Genomic DNA, 18,334 nt, shown 5'->3' on the forward strand with positions numbered 1-18,334 from the left:
TTCACTATAAGGCTCGTTGCACTATTGGAGTGGTCTCCAAACTGTGGCCCTCCAGAGGTTGCAAAACTACAACTTTCAGCAGTGCCGAGAATATGTTGTATTAAAGGGGTACTCCGGTGGAAAACATTTTTTTTTTAATCAACTGGTGCCAGAAAGTTAAACAGATTTGTAAATGACTTCTATTAAAAAATCTTTACCCTTCCAACACTTTTTAGCAGCTGTATGCTACAGAGGAAATTCTGTTCTTTCTAAAAAAAAAAGTGTTGTCTTGTCCACAGTGCTCTCTGCTGACACCTGATGCCCGTATCAGGAACTGTCCGGAGCAGGAGAAAATCCCCATAGAAAACCTATGCTGCTCTGGACAGTTCCTGACACGGGCATTAGGTGTCAGCAGAGAGCACTGTGGACAAGACAAAAAATGAATTTAAAAAGAAAAAAATTTCTTCTTTAGCATACAGCTGCTAAAAAGTACTGGAAGGGTAAATATTTTTTTTTAATAGAAGTCATTTACAAATCTGTTTAACTTTCTGGCACCAGTTGATTTAAAAAAAAAAAATGTTTTCTACCGGAGTACCCCTTTAAAGACTCCATATCAAATATCAGTGTTTTTAAACCAGTGTGCCTCCAGCTGTTGCAAAACTACAACTCCCAGCATGCCCGGACAGCCGTTGGCTGTCCGGGCATGCTGGGAGTTGTAGTTTTGCAACCTCTGGAGGGTCGCAGTTTGGAGAACACTGCACTATAGGGATTTTATATTTATTATAGTCCTCAGTTTCCTCTTAGATAAGCGACTCTATGATTGAATGGCGGCTGCTTATCTCCTCCCTCTATAGAAATAACACAATAAGTAAAGCTTCCTCAGTGAGCAATGAAAAGTTCTGCCACTTCCTTATATACTTTACTTTGTATATTAATTCTTCATCCTTTTCAAAATCTCAGCTCAGTGATAGCAAATATTTACAGGCTTACAAGTCATCATGACCCAAAAGCCAAGGTATGAGTATTTGTTCCAATGTATCAGCGTAGGTAATGCTCTGTGAGCTAAACACCCTGGACTCCAGACTGATACATTGTACATAGCTCGTCCTGCTCTCAGCTGAGAAGTGATACAATTGTATCCAGTCTAGACAATGCTCTGTGAGCTAAACACCCTGGACTCCAGACTGATACATTGTACATAGCTCGTCCTGCTCTCAGCTGTATCCAGTCTAGACAATGCTCTGTGAGCTAAACATCCTGGACTCCAGACTGATACATTGTACATAGTTCGTCCTGCTCTCAGCTGAGAAGTGATACAATTGTATCCAGTCTAGACAATGCTCTGTGAGCTAAACATCCTGGACCCCAGACTGATACATTGTACATAGCTCGTCCTGCTCTCAGCTGTATCCAGTCTAGACAATGCTCTGTGAGCTAAACATTATTTGGCCCCCATAGCTCTAGAATTGGTTTCTTATATTAACTGAATTGAAACAAATCCAAAACTAAAATATAGAATTTGTAACATAAATAAATGAAATTAAATAAAAAACTATAAAACGGAAATGATAAATAAAATGTAAACGTCTTCAAAGTTAGAATCAAAATCTATCGTCACAATTTCCTTCTCAATCTTTTCTCATTCATCTTCCTGTGATTTTTTCCGTGTTTGCACTTTTGAAATCGCCCATTCATGTAGAATGTGGGTCACATGATGATCTGGATCGGGGGCCGATGTGTCATGTGATGAGTCAGACGTCACGGTCTCAGGAAGTCTCGCCCTTACTCAGCACAGTCTTCCGCACGGTCTCAGGCTTTGTGGTCGGTCTCATGTGGCTGCAGTCATATTATTCATTGTCAGTGAGTTGCAGAAATAATAGCGCCCCCAACATGCACTAATATTACTATTCTACCCCCCACATCCACAATCCATATAGTCAGAATTCTATGTGTCCAAATACACCGGGTGAAATACTTATTGACATAAAATGTTCCCCAGACGTTAGTAATGAGGTGACCCAGTATGGGATGGTGTTTCCCCGTACTCTCCTGTCCTGTCAGGCAGTGTCCCTCAGTGTCCTCAGGGCCCCCTGCTGTTGTTTTCCCCCATGTAAACATGTTTTGCATTTTATTGTGTGTTGCGACTTTAATAAAAGTGATTGTTACCCAGGAGGTACTAGTGACCAGCTGACCCCAAGGTGACCTATGGGTCCCTGCTAGTGTCCCCCATATTAACCCTGGGTGGAGCTTCTCTCTCACTTCTCTCTCTTGTTCCTTAGGTATTAGACAGGAGAATTTAGTGCAGGCCCCGCTGGTTAGACAGAAGACTTGAGTTGACTGACAGGACTGTGACTTTAGCTCACTTTGCACTTGACTTGTGGCTGCAGGACTTGACTTAACCCCTTAAGGACCCAGCCATTTTACACCTTAGGACCCGGCCATTTTTTGCACATCTGACCACTGTCACTTTAAACATTAATAACTCTGGAATGCTTTTAGTTATCATCCTGATTCCAAGATTGTTTTTTCGTGACATATTCTACTTTAACTTAGTCGTAAAATTTTTTGGTAACTTGCATCCTTTCTTGGTGAAAAATCCCAAAATTTGATGAAAAATTTGAAAATTTAGCATTTTTCTAACTTTGAAGCTCTCTGCTTGAAATGAAAATGGATATTCCAAATATTATTTTATTTTATTCACATATACAACATGTTTACTTTATATTTGCATCATAAAATTGACAAGTTTTTACTTTTGGAAGACACCAGAGGGCTTCAAAGTTCAGCAGCAATTTTCCAATTTTTCACAAAATTTCCAAAATCACAATTTTTCAGGGACCAGTTCAGGTTTGAAGTGGATTTGAAGGGCCTTCATCTTAGAAATACCCCACAAATGACCCCATTATAAAAACTGCACCACACAAAGTATTCAAAATGACATTCAGTCAGCATTTTAACCCTTTAGGTGTTTCACAGGAATAGCAGCAAAGTGAAGGAGAAAATTCACAATCTTCATTTTTTACACTTGCATGTTCTTGTAGACCCAATTTTTAAATTTTTACAAGGGGTAAAAGGAGAAAATGTATACTTATATTTGTAGTCCAATTTCTCTCGAGTAAGCACATACCTCATATGTCTATGTAAAGTGTTCGGCGGGCACAGTAGAGGGCTCAGAAGCGAAGGAGCGACAAGGGGATTTTGGAGAGTACGTTTTTCTGAAATGGTTTTTGGGGGGCATGTTGCATTTAGGAAGCCCCTATGGTGCCAGAACAGGAAAAAAAAACACATGCCATACCATTTTGGAAACTAGACCCCTTGAGGAACGTAACAAGGAATAAAGTGAGCCTTAATACCCCACAGGTGTTTCACGACTTTTGCATATGTAAAAAAATGTAAAAAAAATTTCAATAAAATGTGTGTTTCCCCCCAAATTTCACATTTTTGCAAGGGTTAATAGAAGAAAATACCCCCCAAAATTTGTAACCCCATCTCTTTTGAGTATGGAGGTACCCCATAAGTTGACATGAAGTGCACTATGGGCGAACTACAATGCTCAGAAAAGAAGGAGTCATATTTGGCTTTTTGAGAGCAAATTTTGCTCGGGGGCATGTCGCATTTAGGAAGCCCCTATGGTGCCAGGACAGCAAAAAATACCCACATGCCATACCATTTTGGAAACTAGACCCCTTGAGGAACGTAACAAGGAATAAAGTGAGCCTTAATACCCCACAGGGGTTTCACGACTTTTGCATATGTAAAAAAAAAAAATTTTCACTAAAATGTGTGTTTACCCCCCAAATTTCACATTTTTGCAAGGGTTAATAGAAGAAAATACCCCCCAAAATTTGTAACCCCATCTCTTTTGAGTATGGAGGTACCCCATTAGTTGACATGAAGTGCACTATGGGCGAACTACAATGCTCAGAAGAGAAGGAGTCATTTTGGGCTTTTTGAGAGCAAATTTTGCTCGGGGGGGCTTGTCGCATTTAGGAAGCCCCAATGGTGCCAGAACAGCAAAATAACCCCCACATGGCATACCATTTTGGAAACTAGACCCCTTGAGGAACGTAACAAGGGGTACAGTGAGCATTTACCCCCCACTGGTGTCTGTCAGATCTTTGGAACAGTGGGCTGTACAAAATTTTTAATTTGCACGGCCCACTGTTCCAAAGATCTGTCAGACACCTGTGGGGTGTAAATTCTCACTGCACCCCTCATTACATTCCATGAGGGGTGTAGTTTCCTAGTTTCCGAAATGGGGTCACATGTAGGTTTTTTTTTTGCGTTTGTCAAAACCGCTGTAACAATCAGCCACCCCTGTGCAAATCACCTCAAATGTACATGGTGCACTCTCCCTTCTGAGACTTGTTGTGCGCCCCCAGAGCACTTTGCGCCCACATATGGGGTATCTCCGTAGTCGGGAGAAGTTGCATTACAAATTTTAGGGGGCTTTTTTCCCTTTTACCTCTTGTCAAAATGAAAAGTATGGGGCAACGCCAGCATGTTAGTGTAAAAAATTTATTTTTTTACACTAACATGCTGGTGTAGACCCCAACTTCACCTTTTCATAAGGGGTGAAAGGAGAAAAAGCCCCCCAAAATTTGTAAGGCAATTTCTCCCGAGTACGGCGATACCCCATATGTGACCCTAAACTGTTGCCTTGAAATACGACAGGGCTCCGAAGTGAGAGCGCCATGCGCATTTGAGGCCTGAATTAGGGATTTGCATAGGGGTGGACATTGGGAATCACTGGCGTAGAATACCCCTAACAGGGTGCCTCCAGCTGTTGCAAAACTCCCAGCATGCTTGGACAGTCAACGGCTGTCCGGCAATACTGGAAGTTGTTGTTTTGCAACAGCTGGAGGCTCCATTTTGAAAACAGTGGCGTACCAGACGTTTTTCATTTTTATTGGGGAAGGGAGGGGGGCTGTGTAGGGGTATGTGTATATGTAGTGTTTTTTACTTTTTATTTTATTTTGTGTTAGTGTAGTGTAGTGTTTTTAGGGTACAGTCACACGGGCGGGGGGTTACAGCGATTTTCCCGCTGCGAGTTTGAGCACTCCCCTGTCCCCCGCCGCGTCCTCCGGTTTTCCTCCCGTCCTCTCTGGACTTCAAGGGGCCGGGCAGGACGGGAGGAAGTAACCCCCCCCCTGCGATTGGTCGGTTAACTAACCGAAGAATCGCAGGGGATCGGAGGAGGTGGCCACCTCGCTCCTATGCTTTAGCATGGTCCTGGCTGTCTGTGACAGCCGGGATCATGCGAAATTACCGGGCAGTCGGGTCCCAGAGACCCGATCAGCCCGGTATCGCCGCAGATCGCAAGGGCGATTTCCCTTGCGATTTGCGGCCCCCCTCGACCTTTGCTCTGGATCCCTGCTGAAGGATTTCAGCAGGGATCCGCTTCCGATCTCCGCCGGGTGAGACCAGGAAAAGACATAACGTATGCATACGTCATGGGTCCTTAAGACCCAGGGTGTGATGACGTATGCATACGTCATGGGTCCTGAAGAGGTTAAAGGGGTACTCTGGCCCTGAGACATCTTATCCCCTATCCAAAGGATAGGGGATAAGATGTCTCACCACGGGGGTCCCGCTGCTGGGGACCCTCGCAATCTTGTATTCACCAACCATCTGTTTGAGCCATCACGCCCCCTCCCATAGACTTGCATAGCGGGGGCGGGGGTGATGTCACACGGGGGTGGAGTAGTGATGTCACGATACTCCGGCCCCGTGGTCGCCACCCGTCTGTTTGTGAGCTGGCACCACAGCATGCAGCTCAAACCGATGGGTGGCGAATACAAGATTACGCATAGGGGATAAGATGTCTCAGGGCCGGAGTACCCCTTTAAGTCAAGTCCTGCAGCTACAAGTCAAGTCCTGCAGCCTCATGTCAAGTGCAAAGTGAGCTAAAGTCACAGTCCTGTCAGTCAAGTCTGTATATCCAGCATGGCGAGCAATAAATTCTCCTGTCTACTACAAGTCCCAGCAAACCTGTGAGGTCTCTGCGTCACTGGTCACCTCCTTGGGCCCTGGCTGTACTACATAGACTGTAACAACTGCCTACCCTCAGTAAAGCTACTGTTGTCCGTAACTTGACGTCGGTGTCTTCATTGCCCCCGTGCCTAGCCCAGGATCCAGTGGTTTATCTTCGGAGGGTTAAGACTAAACCACGCCCTGGCGTCACATACACAAGGGGTTAATACCATCTGCCCCTAGGGTAAGAACATCTGCCCTAAACCACAAACACTCCCGCAAGAACCACAACTTTTGGCGTCACGAACAGGATACGGATTTGTGCCTTATGCCCCTAGTCTGAACTGTGTCCAGTATTGTCTGCAAGAAAAACCGCATGCCGATGCAAGTAAAGTTTGCGCCAGAAAAGTGTACGGGACTTTGTCTATGAAAGTTTTTTTAACCGTGGTGCTTGTGAAAGAGAGGGGGAGGTGAAGGAAGCACTGTTGTTTGACACCTGAAAGGTTTCATTTGGTCCGGTGTCTCCCGCGCGTGCGAGTGGTCGAAGCTCCGCCCTGTCAGTCCCCAGCGGTGATGCCTCTTCAGCACAGCGAGGAGGAACCAAAGAGCAGCCCTCTGTTGCACAGGGGAAGACTTTGCCGACCGGACCAAAACAGGAAAATCCCTAGGCGCAGCCATATTGGAGGTTCCGGTGGCTGCGCCTTGCTCCGCTGTCTTCTATCAAGCACCCACTGCAGCGCAGACTCTCCAAACACCAACGATTATCAGCAGCAAGTCTCCGGTGCGGGTAGCTTTCAGAATTAACCCATTGGTGTCTGTAAGTCTGGTTGCAAGACAAACTAATACTGGGTGCCTGAAAAATAGAGGGGAGCATCCATTACAGTACCCCTACTAGCCAAGTCCATGCTGCTGTAGCACTTCAGCAATTTACTCAAAGGGGAAAGCACCTTATTCCTCTTAAAGCGACAGTTTTAAAGAGCCAGTTTTGCCTGCAGTCCATATCAACAACCCTGGTGTTCCAGCATCTACACCGGTATTCATGGGGAACCCTGTGCTCCCTACCTTCAATGGAGACCCCTTCACCCTGAGGGATTTCAAGGAAAGGATCCAGAGTTTTTTCGTCTTTTACTCTTTCGCTCCTAATCAACTGGTGCAACTGCTCACAGGACAAATACAAGGACCAGCGTTACAGAAAGTCCGCACCTGGCCAGCCTCCGAGAAGGCGTCTGTAGAGCAGCTCTTTGAAGGACTGTACCAGGTATTTGAGTCACATTCTCCGTCAGAGGTATGTCTCCGGCTGTATGAAAGGGGACACAAGCCAGGTGAGACCTTCAGAGTGTATGCCATAGCCCTAGAGTATGCCCTAGAGACTGTCCAAAAACTAGACGGTATAACTCACAAACAGGGCAATAAGGTGTTAATGGACAGAATTGTTGATGGGGCTCATAATAAGTGGCACAAAGCCCAGCTGAGAATGTTATTGGTCCAAAACCCCAACATGTAATTCCCTGTTTTCAAGAGACTGGCTATCCAAGTGATTGAGTCCAGGATTAAGTTAGAGGGAACTTGCCCACCTGTCCAAGAACCACTAGGGGCGGTAGCCAGACCTATACCACCACCATCACCAGTCCCCGCCCCAGTGTCACCGGTTTTTCCACTACCCACCACCTCGGATTTACAGTGTTAGGCCGGACATTGAACTGTTGACTAAGGCTGTGAAGGAGCTTGCCACCCAGTCCTCTCCACCTGACCGTGAACCTCCCCTGCATAGAAATCCTACCCTTGCTCCTGCTTCCCGCAAGTTCAACCCCTGCAACCCTCCACCTAGTAGACCCCCAGAGACTCAAAGACCCTTTTGTACCCATTGTAACAAATCCAGACATTGGAAAACGCAGTGTTGGGAGTTAAACGTGTTTACCCTGAGGTCGCGGACCGGCCCTCAGGAAAACAGTCATCAGGTCCAATCCCTGAACGACCTAAGTCAGGACTCTCACCTTATGTCGCCTCCTGCCCCTCCTGCCCTATGTAAAAGTTATAGTAGACGGTACCATTGGAGGCATTGATAGATACAGGGTCACAAGTGTCTACTATACCTAAAAATGTTTTCTATCAGCATTGGGATGCTAGTTTACTGTGTGAATTGGAGGATGTTAACTTCAGAGTAGTTGTGGGTAATGGGCAACCAGTCCCCAGTCATGGATACTGGGAGCCAACCATTCAGTTGGGAAAGCATGTACTTACCGGGCAGGGAGTGATTGTAACTAATGTGTCAGATAAGAGATCTGCTGAGTTTATATTGGGGATGAACATTATGAAAAATTGTTTTGTAGAGATAGTAGATGCCTTGCATGCCTCTCTTCCCCATATGTCCCCTTCAGGCCAGCGGGCTGCTCAGCACCACTTGAAGGTTCTACAAGTGGAGCGGCATTGAGAAATGGTGCAGTGAATGTGCTGTCTGTAATGTCACCAAGAATGTGCGCAAGGACGCCAGAGCACCCCTCCATTCCATCCAGAGTGAAAGGCTTTACCAGTTGGTCGCGCTAGACCATGTCAAGTTATCTCCTACACAGTCCGGGAACACTTATGCTCTCACCATGGTGGATCACTACTTTAAATGGGTAGTCATTGTACCCGTTAAAGATCTCACAGCCAAGACAGCCCAGATGTTCTACTCCCATTGGGTGCAAACCCTGGGGTACCAGGATTTTGTCATAACAGACCATGGAACGGCCTTCGTGGCCCAACTCTTCCAAGAGCTGTGTCAATGTCATGCCCCGTTTAATAACTCTCCGCAAGCCTCCCTGGAATGGGTCTCTGACCACCAGAGAATAATCCATGAAGCAAAGGAGATGGTCAGCCAAAAGATGGGTGAGGCTCAACAAAGACAGCAACAGGACTACAACCATCATGCCTATGCCAAACTGCTTCAATTGGGCACTAAAGTGTGGCTGCGAAAGCTTCAAGGACCCATAAATTAGACTCTATTTGGGAGATGGAACCGTACATGGTGACAGCCATACCCTAGCCAGACTCTGACGTGTACGAGGTGCAAAAGCCTGAGTATGAGCCACAAGTTGTGCATCATAACCAAATCAAACTGTGTCTAAAAGAAGATCTGCCAGTGCTCCCAGCACCATCTCCTCCAGCTGTCAGACCTGCAAGAGAGTACGTTCCAGACGACCGGATCCATCCATCTATGGACTTCTCTATGTTTTCCCCAAGTCAGCCTGTGGTCTTCTGTGTCTTACCAACCCTGGGGTCGGTTCCACCTACATTAATTGCTACTCCATCTCCAGTCCTGTCACGGTTGGCTTCAGTCTATACGCCAGTTTCCAGAGCACCAACTCTGTCACCAGTCTCTCCAACACCACAGTCAGCGACTACGGATCCTGCCAGTCCTGACCCTGTACCAACTCTTGATTTCGTTGAGGAATACCCAGGCATAGTTCCAACTGTACCAAGAGTGCCAGAATACGTGAGTGTTCTAGGCTCTCCTGAAGTGGTGTTGCATAGGTCCCAAAGGTCCACCCAAGGACAACTCCCAGCAAGGTACAAGGATTAACTCTCATTCAAATAAAAGTTAAGTATCACACACAGTCCAATATAGTAGGTACACTATCACTAATTTAGTCAGTAATGTGTATATGAGTCAGTCAACATGTCTAGATAGGACTGAAGCTTTTTACATTTTCCAGTCCACCCATGTCTATAATGGATACTTTACTGACCAGAAGGTATTCCTGATAGCCTCACAACACACATGTAGTGACAGAGGTACTCAAGCGTGACTGTAACTTTAATCTAGAAGATACGTATACCATTCTGGGGGGAAGTGAATCAAACCAAGGGACCCCAGTAGCCAAGGCATTGCATAGATAGCCTCAGGCAGCCCAGTCCAATATGTCTTGTCCAATTGTTATGTATATAGTTTTTGGAAAATGTTGTGAAGAAGATTACGAGGTCAAAGATCTCCACACCTGTTTAGAGCGCATATGGATGCATTACTGTGTTTCCTACACCTGGAAATGACTTTACAAAAAAAAAAGCGCCAGGAACTGTCATTGGCACCCGTGGGCACTTCGGTCCTCTGCCCTCCAAGACTGGGCATCGAGGGTGACTTTAATTAAGAGGGGGAGTTTGTGGTGGCCCAGTACGGGATGGTGTTTCCTCGTACTCTCCTGCCCTGTCAAGCAGTGTCCCACAGTGTCCCCAGGGCCCCCTGCAGTTGTTTTCCCCTATGTAAATATGTTATGCATTTTATTGTGTGTTGTGACTTTAATAAATGTACCATGTGATTGTTCCCCAGGAGGTACTAGTGACCAGATGAAACCAAAGGTGACCTATGGGCTCCCTGCTAGTCTCTCCCTTATGAACCCTGGGTGCAGCTTCTCTCTCTTGTTCCTGAAGTCAATGCAGTCAAGTTGTCTTAGTGTGTGTCCAGAACATTTGAGGCCTCAAGTCAAGTGCACAGAAAGCTAAAGTCACAGTCCTGTCAGTCAAGTCTTCTGTCTATCCTGCACTAAATTCTCCTGTCTACTACAAGTCCCAACAAACCTGCGAGGTCTCTGTGTCACTGGTCACCTCCTTGGGCCCTGTCTGTACTGGATAGACTGTAACAACTGTCTACCCTCAGTAAAGCTACCTTTTCCATAACTTCGGTGTCTTCATTGCCCCCGTGCCTAGCCCAGGATCCAGCGGTATACCTTCGGGTGGTTAAGGATAAACCATGCCCTGTCGTCACGAACACAAGGGGTTATTACCATCTGCCCCAAGGGTAACAACATCTGCCCTGAACCTCACACCCCCCACGCCACTACCACAATTGTATCCAGTCTAGACAATGCTCTGTGAGCTAAACATCCTGGACTCCAGACTGATACATTGTACATAGCTCGTCCTGCTCTCAGCTGAGAAGTGATACAATTGTATCCAGTCTAGACAATGCTCTGTGAGCTAAACATCCTGGACCCCAGACTGGTACATTGTACATAGCTCGTCCTGCTCTCAGCTGAGAAGTGATACAATTGTATCCAATCTAGACAATGCTCTGTGAGCTAAACATTATTTGGCCCCCATAGCTCTAGTACTGGTGTCTTATATCGGAGATATTAACTGAAGTAAAAAAAAAAATCCAAAACTAAAATAAAGAATTGATAAAATTAAGGAAATCAAATAAAAAATTATTGAACTGAAATGATAAATAAAATGTAATTTTTTTTATCTACAGTCCTATGTAACACCACAGATAACACAATGATAACTCTCTGAGTACAGATAATGTATAGATGTGACCTGCAGTCCTATGTAACACCACAGATAACAGTCATAACTCTGAGTACAGATAATGTATAGATGTGACCTGCAGTCCTATGTAACACCACAGATAACACAGTGATAACTCTCTGAGTACAGATAATGTATAGATGTGACCTGCAGTCCTATGTAACACCACAGATAACAGTGATAACTCTCTGAGTACAGATAATGTATAGATGTTACCTGCAGTCCTATGTAACACCACAGATAACAGTGATAACTCTCTGAGTACAGATAATGTATAGATGTGACCTGCAGTCCTATGTAACACCACAGATAACAGTGATAACTCTCTGAGTACAGATAATGTGTAGATGTGACCTGCAGTCCTATGTAACACCACAGATAACAGTGATAACTCTCTGAGTACAGATAATGTATAGATGTGACCTGCAGTCCTATGTAACACCACAGATAACACAGTGATAACTCTCTGAGTACAGATAATGTATAGATGTGACCTGCAGTCCTGTGTAACACCACAGATAACACAGTGATAACTCTCTGAGTACAGATAATGTATAGATGTGACCTGCAGTCCTATGTAACACCACAGATAACAGTGATAACTCTCTGAGTACAGATAATGTGTAGATGTGACCTGCAGTCCTATGTAACACCACAGATAACAGTGATAACTCTCTGAGTACAGATAATGTATAGATGTGACCTGCAGTCCTGTGTAACACCACAGATAACACAGTGATAACTCTCTGAGTACAGATAATGTATAGATGTGACCTGCAGTCCTATGTAACACCACAGATAACACAGTGATAACTCCCTGAGTACAGATAATGTATAGATGTGACCTGCAGTCCTATGTAACACCACAGATAACACAGTGATAACTCTCTGAGTACAGATAATGTATAGATGTGACCTGCAGTCCTATGTAACACCACAGATAACACAGTGATAACTCCCTGAGTACAGATAATGTATAGATGTGACCTGCAGTCCTATGTAACACCACAGATAACACAGTGAAAACTCTCTGAGTACAGATAATGTATAGATGTGACCTGCAGTCCTATGTAACACCACAGATAACAGTGATAACTCTCTGAGTATAGATAATGTATAGATGTGACCTGCAGTCCTATGTAACACCACAGATAACACAGTGATAACTCTCTGAGTACAGATAATGTAGTAGATATGACCTGCAGTCCTATGTAATACCACAGATAACACAGTGATAACTCTCTGAGTACAGATAATGTAGTAGATGTGACCTGCAGTCCTATGTAACACCACAGATAACAGTGATAACTCTCTGAGTACAGATAATGTATAGATGTGACCTGCAGTCCTATGTAACACCACAGATAACAGTGATAACTCTGAGTACAGATAATGTATAGATGTGACCTGCAGTCCTATGTAACACCACAGATAACAGTGATAACTCTCTGAGTACAGATAATGTATAGATGTGACCTGCAGTCCTATGTAACACCACAGATAACATAGTGATAACTCTCTGAGTACAGATAATGGATAGATGTGACCTGCAGTCCTATGTAACACCACAGATAACAGTGATAACTCTGAGTACAGATAATGTATAGATGTGACCTGCAGTCCTATGTAACACCACAGATAACAGTGATAACTCTCTGAGTACAGATAATGTATAGATGTGACCTGCAGTCCTATGTAACACCACAGATAACAGTGATAACTCTCTGAGTACAGATAATGTAGAGATGTGACCTGCAGTCCTATGTAACACCACAGATAACAGTGATAACTCTCTGAGTACAGATAATGTATAGATGTGACCTGCAGTCCTATGTAACACCACAGATAACAGTGATAACTCTCTGAGTACAGATAATGTATAGATGTGACCTGCAGTCCTATGTAACACCACAGATAACACAGTGATAACTCTCTGAGTACAGATAATGTATAGATGTGACCTGCAGTCCTATGTAACACCACATATAACACAGTGATAACTCTCTGAGTACAGATAATGTATAGATGTGACCTGCAGTCCTATGTAACACCACAGATAACAGTGATAACTCTCTGAGTACAGATAATGTATAGATGTGACCTGCAGTCCTATGTAACACCACAGATAACAGTGATAACTGTCTGAGTACAGATAATGTATAGATGTGACCTGCAGTCCTATGTAACACCACAGATAACAGTGATAACTCTCTGAGTACAGATAATGTATAGATGTGACCTGCAGTCCTATGTAACACCACATATAACACAGTGATAACTCTCTGAGTACAGATAATGTATAGATGTGACCTGCAGTCCTATGTAACACCACAGATAACAGTGATAACTGTCTGAGTACAGATAATGTATAGATGTGACCTGCAGTCCTATGTAACACCACAGATAACAGTGATAACTCTCTGAGTACAGATAATGTATAGATGTGACCTGCAGTCCTATGTAACACCACAGATAACACAGTGATAACTCTCTGAGTACAGATAATGTATAGATGTGTCCTGCAGTCCTATGTAACACCACAGATAACAGTGATAACTCTCTGAGTACAGATAATGTAGTAGATGTGACCTGCAGTCCTATGTAACACCACAGATAACAGTGATAACTCTCTGAGTACAGATAATGTATAGATGTGACCTGCAGTCCTATGTAACACCACAGATAACACAGTGATAACTCTCTGAGTACAGATAATGTATAGATGTGACCTGCAGTCCTATGTAACACCACAGATAACACAGTGATATCTCTGAGTACAGATAATGTATAGATGTGACCTGCAGTCCTATGTAACACCACAGATAACAGTGATAACTCTCTGAGTACAGATAATGTAGTAGATGTGACCTGCAGTCCTATGTAACACCACAGATAACAGTGATAACTCTCTGAGTACAGATAATGTATAGATGTGACCTGCAGTCCTATGTAACACCACAAATAACACAGTGATAACTCTCTGAGTACAGATAATGTATAGATGTGACCTGCAGTCCTATGTAACACCACAGATAACAGTGATAACTCTCTGAGTACAGATAATGTATAGATGTGACCTGCAGTCCTATGTAACACCACAGATAACAGTGATAACTCTCTGAGTACAGATAATGTATAGATGTGACCTGCAGTCCTATGTAACACCACAGATAACAGTGATAACTCTCTGAGTACAGATAATGTATAGATGTGACCTGCAGTCCTATGTAACACCACAGATAACAGTGATAACTCTCTGAGTACAGATAATGTATAGATGTGACCTGCAGTCCTATGTAACACCACAGATAACACAGTGATAACTCTCTGAGTACAGATAATGTATAGATGTGACCTGCAGTCCTATGTAACACCACAGATAACAGTGATAACTCTCTGAGTACAGATAATGTATAGATATGACCTGCAGTCCTATGTAACACCACAGATAACACAGTGATAACTCTCTGAGTACAGATAATGTATAGATGTGACCTGCAGTCCTATGTAACACCACAGATAACACAGTGATAACTCTCTGAGTACAGATAATGTATAGATGTGACCTGCAGTCCTATGTAACACCACATATAACAGTGATAATTCTCTGAGTACAGATAATGTATAGATGTGACCTGCAGTCCTATGTAACACCACAGATAACAGTGATAACTCTCTGAGTACAGATAATGTATAGATGTGACCTGCAGTCCTATGTAACACCACAGATAACACAGTGATAACTCTCTGAGTACAGATAATGTATAGATGTGACCTGCAGTCCTATGTAACACCACAGATAACACAGTGATAACTCTCTGAGTACAGATAATGTATAGATGTGACCTGCAGTCCTATGTAACACCACAGATAACACAGTGATAACTCTCTGAGTACAGATAATGTATAGATGTGACCTGCAGTCCTATGTAACACCACAGATAACAGTGATAACTCTCTGAGTACAGATAATGTATAGATGTGACCTGCAGTCCTATGTAACACCACAGATAACAGTGATAACTCTCTGAGTACAGATAATGTATAGATGTGACCTGCAGTCCTATGTAACACCACAGATAACACAGTGATAACTATAATGTATAGATGTGACCTGCAGTCCTATGTAACAGCTCTGCTGTATCTGTATATTTGGCTTTGGTTACATATTAGGTTTCCTGTAACATTATCAGGTTATTACAGAATATTCTTCTCTGTAACTAAAACATTTCTGCTGCCAATGGTGGATGTAACCGGAGAAATGATCCGGCAGCTGAAAGTGAAACTCATAGGGGGATAAGGGAGATGACAAGACGCCTTAGTCTAGTGTTTTCGTACTAGTGTGCCTCCAGCTGTTGGGAGACTACAACTCCCAGCATGCCAGGACAGCCTTCAAGCTCAGTGTTTTTGTCCTAGTGTGCCTCCAGCTGTTGCAAAATTCAAACTCCCAGCATGCCCAGACAGCCTTCGGCTAGTGTTTTCATGCTAGTGTGCCTCCAGCTGTTGCAAAACTACAACTCTCAGGATGGCTGTCCGGGCATGCTGGGAGTTGTAGTTTTCATACAAGTGTGCCTCCAGCTGTTGCGAAACTACTACTCGCAGCATGCCCGGACAGCCGACAGCTGTTAGAAAAACAGTGCTGTAGTCATGTGGAGTCTGCAGTCATGCAGGGGTTAATGCTCCTGTTATGTGGTTCGTGTGCACTGAATGGCGCTGTCACTACAGATTGAGGTCACGAGTTGTTTTCGTTGTTTACCTGATCATCTGCAGGATCAGCAGGTTCCTCACCTGTCACTGACTCATTCACATTGTCCTGACAAGTGCGGCGGCACAATTCCTGAGATGCCATAAAGTCTGAACAAAGTATAATCCGCACGGCATTTAGTTACGGTATGCGGGGACTATATGGCGGTATTATGTGGGATGTTAACTCTTATTCAGCTATTTAGGGGATTTTCCTGTCCTCAGGTTGTGTGTAAAATTGTAATTTAGTCCTGAATAAAAGCTGAGTTGTAATACCACACTGAGGACAGGTGGTGGCGCTGTTTTTGGCACAAAGCAGATATGTTTTTTCTAATCCTAAATATCACCTTTAACCCCTTAAGGACTCAGGGTTTTTCCGTTTTTGCACTTTTGTTTTTTCCCCCTTACCTTTTAAAAATCATAACCCTTTCAATTTTCCACCTAAAAATCCATATTATGGCTTATTTTTTGCGTCGCCAATTCTACTTTGCAGTGACATCAGTCATTTTACCCAAAAATGCACGACGAAACGGAAAAAAAAATCATTGTGCGACAAAATCGAAGAAAAAACGCCATTTTGTAACTTTTGGGGGCTTCCGTTTATATAGGTTTGATCTTGTCGCCCTTCTGGAAAAAATCATAAAATACATGCAGGAAAATTTATACGTTTAAAAATGTCACTTTCTGACCCCTATAACTTTTTTATTTTTCCACGTACAGGGCGGAATGAGGGCTCATTTTTTGCGCCGTGATCTGAACTTTTTATCGGTATGATTTTTGTTTTGATCGGATTTTTTGATCACTTTTTATTCATTTTTTAATGGTATAAAAAGTGACCAAAAATGCGTTTTTTTTTACTTTGGAATTTTTTTGCGCGCACGCCATTGACCGAGCGGTTTAATTAAAGATATATTTTTATAGTTTGGACATTTACGCACGCGGCGATACCACATACGTTTATTTTTATATTTTTTTACACCGTTTTATTTTTTTTATGGGAAAAGGGGGGTGATTCAAACTTTTATTAGGGAAGGGGTTAAATGACTGTCACGATTCGGCAGGCTGGAGGTGGATCCTCTGTGCCAGAGAGGGATTGGCGTGGACCGTGTTGGTGGATCGGTTCTAAGTTACTACTGGTATTCACCAGAGCCCGCCGCAAAGCGGGATGGTCTTGCAGCGGCGGTAGCAACCAGGTCGTATCCACTGGCAACGGCTCAACCTCTCTGACTGCTGAGAAAAGCGCGGTACAAGGGAGTAGACAAGAGCAAGGTCGGACGTAGCAGAAGGTCGGGGCAGGCAGCAAGGATCGTAGTCAATGGTGGAATAGCAGGAGGTCTGGAACACAGGCTAGGAACACAGTAAAGCTTTCTCAAGGCACTAAGGCAACAAGATCCGGCAAGGGAGTGCAGGGGAAGTGAGGTATAAGTAGGGAGTGCACAGGTGCAAGCTAATCAGGGTGATTGGGCCAGGCACCATCATTGGTGCACTGGCCCTTTAAATCTCAGAGCGCTGGCGCGCGCGCGCCCTAGAGAGCGGAGCCGCGCGCGCCAGAGCATGACAGCCGGGGACCGGGACAAGTAAATGACCTGGGATGCGATTCGCGGGCGGGCGCGTCCCGCTATGCGAATCGCATCCCCGCCGGCCATGTCAGTGCAGCGCTCCCGGTCAGCGGGTCTGACCGGGGCGCTGCAGGGAGAGAAACGCTGCGAGCGCTTCGGGGAGGAGCAGGGACCCGGAGCGCTTGGCGTAACAATGACCTTTATTAACACTTTTTTTTACATTTTTTTTTGCAGTGTTATAGCTCCCATAGCTATAACCTATAACACTGCAAACACTGATCTCTTATACTGATCATTGTTATCCCATAGGGACCTATAACACTGCACACACTGATCTCTTATACTGATCATTGTTATCCCATAGGGACCTATAACACTGCACACACTGATCTCTTATACTGATCATTGTTATCCCATAGGGACCTATAACACTGCACACACTGATCTCTTATACTGATCATTGTTATCCCATAGGGACCTATAACACTGCACACACTGATCTCTTATACTGATCATTGTTATCCCATAGGGACCAATAACACTGCACACACTGATCTCTTATACTGATCATTATTATCCCATAGGGACCTATAACACTGCACACACTGATCTCTTATACTGATCATTGTTATCCCATAGGGACCAATAACACTGCACACACTGATCTCTTATACTGATCATTATTATCCCATAGGGACCTATTACACTGCACACACTGATCTCTTATACTGATCATTATTATCCCATAGGGACCTATAACACTGCACACACTGATCTATTATACTGATCATTGTTAT

The 18,334-nt window shown here is 44.1% G+C and overlaps 1 protein-coding gene across 2 annotated transcripts in view; it reads left to right on the forward strand.

Annotated features, from left to right (window-relative positions):
* SLC35F6 (solute carrier family 35 member F6) overlaps positions 1 to 18,334 on the forward strand; it is a 49,601-nt gene that overhangs the window by 7,779 nt on the left and 23,488 nt on the right. The window lies entirely within an intron of this gene.

Source organism: Hyla sarda, chromosome 3, assembly GCF_029499605.1.
Source record: "Hyla sarda isolate aHylSar1 chromosome 3, aHylSar1.hap1, whole genome shotgun sequence".
NCBI classification, from domain to species: domain Eukaryota; kingdom Metazoa; phylum Chordata; class Amphibia; order Anura; family Hylidae; genus Hyla; species Hyla sarda.